The 6,598-nt window shown below is 58.5% G+C and overlaps 1 long non-coding RNA gene across 2 annotated transcripts; it reads left to right on the top strand.

The window, feature by feature from the left end:
* LOC123522748 lies at positions 1 to 6,131 on the top strand. Of its 2 annotated transcripts, none has more exons than XR_006680970.1 (5): positions 1 to 37; positions 153 to 319; positions 1,199 to 1,310; positions 2,774 to 3,091; positions 6,088 to 6,131. It is a non-coding gene; the product is annotated as an uncharacterized LOC123522748 (long non-coding RNA). The 2 variants fall into 2 exon arrangements; XR_006680969.1 differs by having other exon boundaries at positions 2,771 to 3,091.
* The last annotated feature ends 467 nt before the right edge of the window (positions 6,132 to 6,598 follow it).

The following is a 6,598-nucleotide window of genomic DNA, read 5'->3' as shown; positions in this document are numbered from 1 at the left end:
AGAGCAGGTGTGTGATCTCCCTGTGATCCGAGAGCAGGTGTGTGATCTCCCTGTGTTCTGAGCACAAGTGGGACTCCATCAAGCTATCGTGTGTTTATATTGGTTGCCCTGCTGGGGTCACCTTCTAATAAACTCCTCCATTTCTCTCTTAGGGGCAGTTGGTGCAGTGGCCCTGCCCCAGGCCCGGGACACCAGAGATAAGGAAGGCAGTGATGCCAACGGATGCCAGCAGATCTGCCTGTGGACCAGTGTCCATGGCAGCTCTCTGCCCAGAGGCCAACCGTGGCAGCCACTTCAACGCCCATCGACAGATGAATGCGTGAGTAAAATGTGTGCCCCTGCACCGTGGGGTCCTGCTGCGGCTGCTGTTGGCAGACTCTAGGAGGCAGTCCTGGCCCACGCGACCCTGTGCACAACAGAAGGAGACCCCGCCTGATCCCAGGCCATCCTCACAGCAGGTCCCACGCCCACGCCCGTTGCTGCAGCCTTGTGTCCATCCATCTCCCTGAGGGCCATCTTCTGCCTCAACGGGCCTCCACTTTACCTAGCACGCAGTCCTTCTCCAAGCACGGGTCTCTCCCCACAACATGTGCAACGTGTGTGGGATGAAGTGTGTAAGACAGTGTGCGACCAGTCAGACCTGCAGTCCTGAGAGGGTCCCAGGGTGGCCCTCCTCAGAAACAAGAGCTTGCGTGCAAAAAGCCAGACACAGAGGATTTGGGGAACAGAAAAGTGATTCCCCAGGTTGTCCCCCATAATAGACGCCAAACCTAAGGTGCTGTTTGCAAACACAAGGCCACTGACTATGCACCTGGAGGTCAACTACAGAAAAGTTCTCTGCCTGAGGGTTGTCAGCCACCCTGAGTAGAGCCCACTCCCTTCTGATAAGGATGATGGATTGCTCCCCTGAAGGCGGGCCCAAAGCCCCCTAAGGTCAAGCCAACTCAGGGACGACCAAGGTTAGGCTGCCACCTTGCCTAACCATCTTGTCACGGGTATGTCTACTGCACACCCCCTCCTGTTAGGCACATGGTCTCCTGCAATTAGGGGCCTTGCACGCCCCTAGAGTGTATATAAGCCTTGGTTGGAAATCTTTTCCCTCTCTCTGCGTGGACCTGGCTCCTGAAGTCATGGCGGTCCCGGAGGTGGGCACTTGCATGCCTCACCTTGTCTGATGTCTCCTTAATTCTACCCTCAGTGACACAACTGCCCCTTGGACCCGCCCGACAGTGGAGGCTGGTTCTCCGAGGAGGACGACAACCCGTTGCCCGCGTTGCCCAGCCGTAGGCGGAGGACAGGAGACCGGCCGGGTGTGTGTGGGGTCTGCTTCCCGGTGAAGGGTGTGGTGGATCACTGGGAAGGGGCCCGTGACGTTTGCACATGAGGAACGGAGCAGACATCTGTGAACTCACTGTGCGCACAGCGGCCCGGACGAGCCCGTGGTTTGTCCTCTGAATCTCAGAACAAACGTCAAGACCAAAATAAAAAAAATCATGACGTGAAGAAAGGGCACGTCGAGGTCATAGCTAGGTGAATCCAAGGAGATGCCACCCTCAAGTTCACGCCTCGAAGCTGGTGAGATGCACTGCATGCGTCCGTCGGAGAGGGCCACAGGTGCGGTCAAGGTGCCCTGATCATCATGGGCAATCGGAACGCACACATGTTGACCCCAAATAAACATCCCCCAAATCCACCCTCGAGAAAAGCATTCATGTTGGCTTGAAGCGACACACACTGGGTGGGGCAGTGGGCATCGGGGCGGGGAGCTTCAGCTGCCTCGCAGAGGCGCGAAGCAGAGGCCAGGCGCCGGGAGGGGCCATTTCATCCTGAGGAAGCAACTGCCCGCCCCCCCGCCTGCGACAGCTCCTGCCGTCTGTGGGGTGACAGTGCCAGAGAGGATGAGGAGGATGCCAGGCAGTACGGAATTTGCCAGCTTCTCCCCAAGCCCTCCCCTCGGGCCTCTGGGGAAGCAGAGGCCGCCCCGGGGAGAGAACGGGAATGTGGACGAGGCGTAAGACCGCCGCTTCGCTGTGAAGCTGGTCGCCAGGGCCCACAGGCCCAGCACAGAAGGACAGGGTTCGTCAGGTGCTCCCACAAGGCACAGGCCCACCACCTCTTATCCCAGTCTCTGTGGGGCGCCGCGGCTGAGCCACTCAGGCCAGTGGTCCTGCAGCACCTGTCCCGGGCATGTGCACCCGCCTTCCAGCCCCTTTGGGACGGTCCCTCCCTGTCGTAAGGACCCGAGACTGCTACCGGAGGCCCCCTCAGAATGGGGGGCAGGAAAGGAGGGCTGGGGGCCCCCTCTGTGCTCAGCTTCTGCCTTCACAGGTGTGTCAGCCTTGCACACGCACACACGTACACACACCATACACATATACACCCACATACCACTCACATATACACATATATACCACACACACATATATACACGCATGTATACGCTCCCCACACGCACCACACACACACATACACATATACCACACACATAGACACACAGAAGGAGAGCCAGCCTCCCCTCCCCCAACCACCCCCAGTCACCCCCCAGTGAGACCCTTTCTGCTCAAGCTGGGGGCTGCACGCTGCCAGGTGGGGTGGGCTGTGGGCAGCAGAGGGAGGCCCAGGGCCTGCAGGGCGGGAGGTGGTGTGAGCTGCAGGCTCCTGGTGCAGACAGACCTCAAGGAAACAGGACCACGCTCAGGCCAGGGAGTGGATGTGGGTTTCTGAGACTGCAACTCTTTTTAACCCCTTTACATTTTACTGTTCCTTTTAGCAGGCTTACTGACACGCCGACACGCTGGTTTGGCCATACTGAGAAGAGCTGCGTGGTCATCGCCACAGCAAACTCAGACCATCTCCTTCTGTCTTGTGCTCACTGCATGAGCTCCGCGTCCCCAACCCCAAGAGGCGGGTATGAATCCAGTTACTGAGATGGTACCTCCATACGGGAGTGGACAGCCTCATCTTTCTCCTCCAAAGCAGCTGGCAGTTTTGAACCGCTGACCTTGTGGTGAGAAGCCCAACGCATAACCCACTGTGCCATCGGGGCTCTGGGTGCAGACGCAGACCCTGAAGTGCCTGGCCAGCAAGCAAGGTGGGTGCGGGGACTCCATCCCTGGAGGGCTCTGGCCCCAGCCTGCTCTTTGGGAGGGTGCTCAGCTCAGCCTGTCTGGCGGCTGGGGTGGCTGGCAGCAGGGACAGAGCAGTGGCTGCCCTTCCGGGCATCTGGTCCCACGTGCCCCTGGCTTGCTCCCTGGGGTGTGTGTGTGTGTGTGTGTGGTGATGGGGAGGCTGCTTGCCAGCCAGAGCACAGACCTCCTGGAGCCTGTGTGATGGGTGGGTCTGCACCCACCGCACATGGGGCCCGCACTGAGAACGCTGTGTCACCGGTCTTTGCAGGACAGGACCGGCACCCTGGACACCCCAGGGCCCTTCTTGTTCTGAGAGTGTGAGTCCACCCTGCCTGACTCCCCAGGGGCCCTGCAGGATTGCGGTGCAGATGGGGTGGGGTGGGGTGGGGGACAGAGCTCGGTGGCCACAGCCATGGGAGATCTGGATCCATTATCCCCAGGTAAATGAAGCCACCCTGTTGGTGCCCTGGAGGTGGGCAGGGGCCCGGTGAAGTTGTGAGGCAGGAGGGGTAGGTTGGTGTGGAGACCTGGGGGCCATGCTGGAAGCCCAGCCAGACCACCAGGTCACTCCCTGTGCTACCCCTGCATCCAGCAGGCCCCTGGACTGTGGTAACAGCCCCCAGCCCCCCAACACTGCCCACCTCCCATCAGAACCCTTCTGCACCCCAACTGTTTACCAGACGCAGCCAGGGTGTCTTCCCGCAGCGCTGTCTGCTGGCGCTTCTGTCTGATGTCCCCACCCCTGCACAGAGTCTACTCCTGGCTGGACAGACAGAGGGACAGGGGGACTGTCCCTAGCCTCGGTCCCCACTTCATCCCCAGGGTAGGCTCAGATCCTGAGAGGCTGAGGCAGATGCTGCCCACCGGGGAACCCTCCTGGGCCCTCCCAGCCATTAGAGCCCTCTGTGGGCTGGTCAGTGGCCTCTTCGTTCCTGCTCCCTGGTCCCCTCAGCTTAGTGGGACCTGGGGCTGCGCACCAGGCCTCAAGTTGGCACCTGCTCTGACTCACAAGGAGGCTGGTGATGCCGGGTCTCGGGAGGTGGGGTGGGGAGCAGGGATGGGGCTGCTGGAAGTGGGTTTCTGGCCTCCTGCTGTGACCCTGCCCTCTCTCTGGAGCAGCCTGGGCACCTGCCCTTGAGTGGGGCAGCTCAGGTGGGCGGTGCCTGGCTGGTGATTGTAACTTCCCAGCCTCCCACCTGGGGCAGCTCTGGCTGGGAGCCCTGGGCAGGGGTGGGGGTGGGGGTGCAGCGGGCAGGCTGAGACCACCAGCAGCTCCGGGGAAAGGCTGGGCTTTCTACCCCCACAAGCAGTTACAGTGCCGGAAACCCACGGACTGACCCCCTGTCGGGAAGGTTAGGTTCGGAATAGCAAGGACAGGCTGAGAGCTTACGCCTAAGGGCTGGGTGGGGGACCATCATGGAGGATGTGGCAGCCCCACCCACCCTCCTGCTGTGCCCCACACCGCTCCCTTTCCAGCTCCTGGTGCCCTTGTCCATCCACCCTCCCCTGCCACAGCGCCCTGGTCTCCAGGCAGTCAGCGCCCCAAGACTGCCGCCTGGAGGCCACTTGGATTAGGGCAGGCCTTGCGCTGGCTGCTGGCTCACCCTGAGCGGAGCCGCCACCCCAACTACCTCTGCCATTCCTGCCTTCTCCACTCGCTCACTTGCTCACTCGCTGGTTGTCCACTTGTACAACGCGGTGCGCCCCACGCTGGAGAGAGCTGCCCGCTCCTGTCCGATATGTGAATTACACGTTGATACAACTGTTGTTTTAAAAAGCGAGATGAACTTAAACCCCACAACACTCGCCCTGTTTCATTACCTTCGCCAAGACAGCTCCTTCCTCCATGGAATGAAAACCACAGGCCAAGACAGCGAGATGTGGGGCCCAGCTCCGTGGTCAATGCACTTCCTGTTTGTCAATTCGCTCAAAGCGGGCTTCCAGCCCCGGTCACCAAAAGATCCCTTGGCTAGCCCGGGGTTCCATGCAGACCGGCTGTGTGACATAGATCACAACACACAGGGACCCGTCCACAGACAGCAGCACGGACGCAGACGCAGGGAGAGTTTAACGACAAGGACAGATTTGTAACGTCAGTAGTGTTGTAGGTTGGTATTGTTCCTTCTAGAATCCTTCTGTCACATCCAGGCCCGAGGGCGCCGTGGAAGGAGGGTGTGGAGAACTTTTCTCCTGTGCTGAGTGCAGTCGAGCCGACCCCACGAGCCAGCTCTGCTGTGTGATGTGTGGGGTCGTGGGGAGTCGAAATGGATTCAGCCGCAATAGGTCTGGTTGCGTGTTCGTCACATGCTTTGCACATATTCCCTCTGGTCTGTTGGGTTGGTAAAGGAGGTCCTCTGATTCAGGAAGGGGAAAGAGAGCCACCATGCATCAGCCCGGGCTGCTTCCCGGGAGACAGCGGTCAGACGGGCTCTGACAGCGCAGCCCTCCCGCGGCCCCACGGCCTCCCTGCTGGGTGCTGCAGCACTGAAAGTATCAGGTCAGGATCAAGAGTCGACCAGTCAGGATCAGGAACAGGTCCGGAAGCAGGTCGGCAAGGTCTGGAAGGTTCTGAAATGGAGACCAGGCCCCTTGAGGGCCTTGGTGCAGGGCAGTGCCCAGCTCCTGTAGGTGGGGCCTGCAGGCTGCCCTCTGCTCCTTCTGCCCACAGCTCACCCAGTAGCAGCTCCTCTGAGCCCCCAGGTTGGGCTCTCTCGGGCTCCGCTAGGACAGGCTTCACTCAGCCCCCTCAGAACAGGCCTTCCCCAGGTCCCTCAGGGCAGGCTCCGCTTTGCTGGGGGCAAGTGTTAACAAACCTTTTAGGCCAGAGGTTCTCAACCGGTGGGTCTTGACCCCTTTGGGGGTCCAACGACCCTTTCACAGGGGTCGCCTAAGATCATCAGAAAACACACATTTTCGATGATCTTAGGAAATGAGGCACCGCTCCTCTATCCGTCTCCAGGTGGGTCCACCCACATGCAGATACGCCCACCTACGAGTACCCAGCGTGAAGACTGTTACCCATGCTGCACCATGCTTCAAGACAAATTTTCACTTATTTGTCATTAGAAATAAATATTACACAATATATAATTACATATTGTTTTGTGGTGAATCACTATGCTTTAATTATGTTCAATTTATAACAATGAAAATACATCCTGAATACAGATATTTACATGACAATTCATAGCAGTAACAAAGTGACAGTGATGAAGTAACAATGAAAATAATGTTATGAACAGGCTGGACTGGAAAACACTCCTAAAGGCCAGCAAACAATCCTTGAACTGACTACAAGCTTTTCTTTCTTGTGTTTTGTTTTGAGTTTTTTTGACATTGGTTTGTTGTTGTTGCTGTTTTGTTGTACATTGTTGCTTGGTTTTGCTCTGTCTTGTTTTTGTGCATGCGGTTGTCTCCGCAGGCCTGTCTGGATAGGACAGGCTGGATGAACAATCTGGAGGAGAAAACAA

Source organism: Echinops telfairi, unplaced genomic scaffold (assembly GCF_000313985.2).
Source record: "Echinops telfairi isolate 266 unplaced genomic scaffold, ASM31398v2 ScPeMD7_7458;HRSCAF=8496, whole genome shotgun sequence".
Taxonomy (NCBI): domain Eukaryota; kingdom Metazoa; phylum Chordata; class Mammalia; order Afrosoricida; family Tenrecidae; genus Echinops; species Echinops telfairi.
Note: the sequence above shows the minus strand (reverse complement) of the source record. Positions and strands in the feature narration are given on the sequence as shown.